Raw genomic sequence first — 3,297 nt, forward strand, 5'->3', positions numbered from 1 at the left:
ACTTGGCACCGGGATATCCATTAGATTTCACTGCATTTTAATTTCCAGGATTTTATCCATAACATAGCTAATCTCAGCACTGATTTGAAGTAATTTCCTTGCTTTTTGTGTTTTGACAGTGACTAGAAGTGCAACCATCTTGGCACTGATGGTGCAAATTTGTCATTGTGATTCTTTTTTAAGGTCACTTTCTGCAACTCCTATGGCTCGCCAGGAAAGACTCCCAGGGTTTCTGAAACAGTCGATAGCGTAAGAGATTTACTGGTGAGGAAGAGCCCTGCTTGTTCTAAGCTGTGCTCCAGTCTCCTCTTAGCAGCTCATGTATCTTTTTCCAGACCAATTACTTCAGGTCTACAATTTTCCACATTTGGGCTCAGACCATTTACCATTTTGATAAGGGTTCACTTCAGCTTGTTTGAATTCCAGGGACTCATACCCAAACCAAGGAAATAATTCTGCTTTCAATACCTGTCCCTACCTGCACCTCAGATTTTTTTTGTTTGTTTTGTTTTGTTGCAGACAAAGATATAATTCAAGATTGTAGGAGCAATTTTTTTTTTCACGGTTGGTGTGTTTTGTGACAATAAGAGCCAGAAACAGAAGGAACTCATGGACTGAGTGTGGTCTCCTGCTATTCCAGCAGCCAATAGTTGCCATCAGAAAATTTTCAATTTCCATAGTATTCCATTAAGAGGTAAGTCCTGAAATAAATTGGTTCAGCAGGTAGGCATTGAAAATGGAAAATGGTCTTAATCCAGCAGTTCCAGTTCAATTACAGTGTGAATTGCTGAGATACTTTCATACGGTTATGAAAAATCTCTCAAACAACAAAACAAAGCATAGGAGTATTCATAAATGCCACATGGCTGTATTTTGCCTTATGAACGCTGGACTACACTGTTATCAGAAGTATTTTTAAAGCAAATAAAAATGTTCCTTCTGCAAACACAGGTGCTTAAATATTAATCAGAGCTCTACCACAATCCTGCTGAAATACTTAATGATTTTCTGGCTGTCACTCACTGTAATTCTGACAGTGGTAATGAAATGCTGATGTCAGCCCTGCTTGTCAGTGGCCTGGGAGACTGCAGCAGGTGTCATTCCCTTTTTAAAAAAAATGATGCACCGGCAACCAATTTATTTCCATCTGGAAGTGTGCTGAGTCCTATGTAAATACAAAGAGCCAGCATGACCCATCCTTTGCAGGCATGGTGTGTAACCCCCTCTCTCCCTCTGCTCAAGGCAGCTGCTAGAAATACCCATGTGGGGTCTGAAGTCGCCTTCCAAGTCCACTGCCACAGGAAGGGTCCAGTCTGAGAATATCTAATGTCTGAACTCTGGGATTTTCCCTTTAAGGTAAAAAGATGGGCCACAGGCTATTGGTATGGGGTCTGGATAGGAAGTGTGTATTTTCTGTAATTAAATGACATTTGAATATAACTACTTCTGCAGCCTATCTAGACTTATTGCAAAGTGTGTGAAACTATTTTAGCCCTGAAACTTTATCTAGAGATCATTTTATAGACTTGCCAGAGATGAGAAACAAGCATAAAAATGACATTTACCTCTAATTCTGTTTGTATTATTAGGCCTTGAGCACAGAGAGAGGAGGCAAGAATGCCATTTAGGTGTACCACTCTAGCCAAAGGAATACATGTGCATATAAACAATAAAAATTCCTCAAATGGCAAGCCTTTAACTTTTCACTCGGTGGGTACCAACTTCCTGTGTGTGGGTGTTTTTTTTTCCCCACTGAAAAAGTCTTCTTTTTACAATGCCATACTCCCTTTAATATTTTTGGTACATTTTAGACTGTTAATGTAAAAAAAAAAAAAACAACACATGTATAATTCAATTTTGTATGGATTAAAAATTAAATTAAAACCCACCTATAAAAGGATAGATGGCTCTTTCTTTTTTCCAGGTCTTAATGATAAATTTTCTGGGAAAAGTACTGCACTTTTTTGACCGAGATTTCCAGTATACTAAGATACAAAAATATCCAAAGGTTTTTCTATACTGCCTGTAGTATTACTTCTGTCTTAGAGGGGCCCAAATACTTGTATGCATTTAACATACCGGCATTTCTTTTCCTCAGCTACCTCCATTTTGAAAGGCTATTCCATTTATTTTTATGAACTGGAAGGTATATTTTAAAAGTAAGGATGAAATATTGGCTGGAAGATTGGGCGTGCCAGCTGTGGGGGCTTGTTCTCTCAGCAGAAGGAGCTAATTTATTAGGTGGCTTAAGCGTGGCTGATATGAAGCACCCGTGTTTGTCAGTTGTTTCAATGCTGGTATAGCATTCAGAAACCATAAGTGAAATGAGACCATCGGCTATGATGACACTAATCAGTGAATTTTACCTTCTCTCCCACTGACCCTGGCTAGAGGTTGGCCAAGCATGTTGCAAGTCCTCTGGGGCTTCCTTCCAGGAGAAATGCAGGCACGGGGAAGCTCCTCTGTGCCCAGCTGTCGCTCAGGTATGAAGGCAAGATGCTGCTGGAGCAAGGTCCTGTGTGCCCCAGCTGAAACGTGGCCTCTGTGTAATGTGCAATGGAGATGCAGCCTGTTATCTCTGTATTATAGGCAGGCAAGGGCAGTATCACAGAATCACAGCATGGCTGAGGTGGGAAGGGATCTCTAGAGGTCATCTTGGCCAACATCCCCTGCTCAAGCAGGGCCACCTACAGTCAGTTGCCCAGGACCATGTCCAGACAGCTTTTGAGTATCTCCAAGGATGGAGACTCCACAACCTCTCGGGGCAATCTGTGCCAGTGCTCGGTCATCCTCACAGTGAAAAAGTGTTTCCTGATGTTCAGAGGGGATCTCCTGTGTTTTGGTTTGTGCCCACTGCCTCTGGACCTGTCACTGGGCACCACTGAGAAGAGCCTGGCTCCATCCTCTTTGCACCCTCCCTTCAGATATTTATACACATTCATGAGATTCCCCTCGAGCCTGCTCTTCTCCAGGCTGAACAGCCCCAGCTCTCTGACTTTTCTTGCAAGAGAGGTGCTCCAGTCCCTTCATCACCTCGGTGGCCCTTCACTGGGCTTTCTCCCGTATGCCCATATTTCTCTTGGGCTGGGGAGCCCGGAACTGGATACAGTAGGCCCTAACTTAGTGCTATTCCTGTTATAGCACCTTAGGCCAAAACTGCTCGGAGTGATTCAGACGACCAGCCCTCTGGGGCTTCTCGACCTCAGTGCTGGTGCGTCACCAGAGAGGAGCCCTGGTGCTGATTCTCTCCCATGGCTATGGGGTGATGAGGTTGGAGAGCAGTTTGTGGTGCTCATG

The sequence above is a fragment of the Aptenodytes forsteri genome, unplaced genomic scaffold, assembly GCF_000699145.1.
Source record: "Aptenodytes forsteri isolate BGI_AS27 unplaced genomic scaffold, ASM69914v1 Scaffold81, whole genome shotgun sequence".
NCBI lineage: Eukaryota > Metazoa > Chordata > Aves > Sphenisciformes > Spheniscidae > Aptenodytes > Aptenodytes forsteri.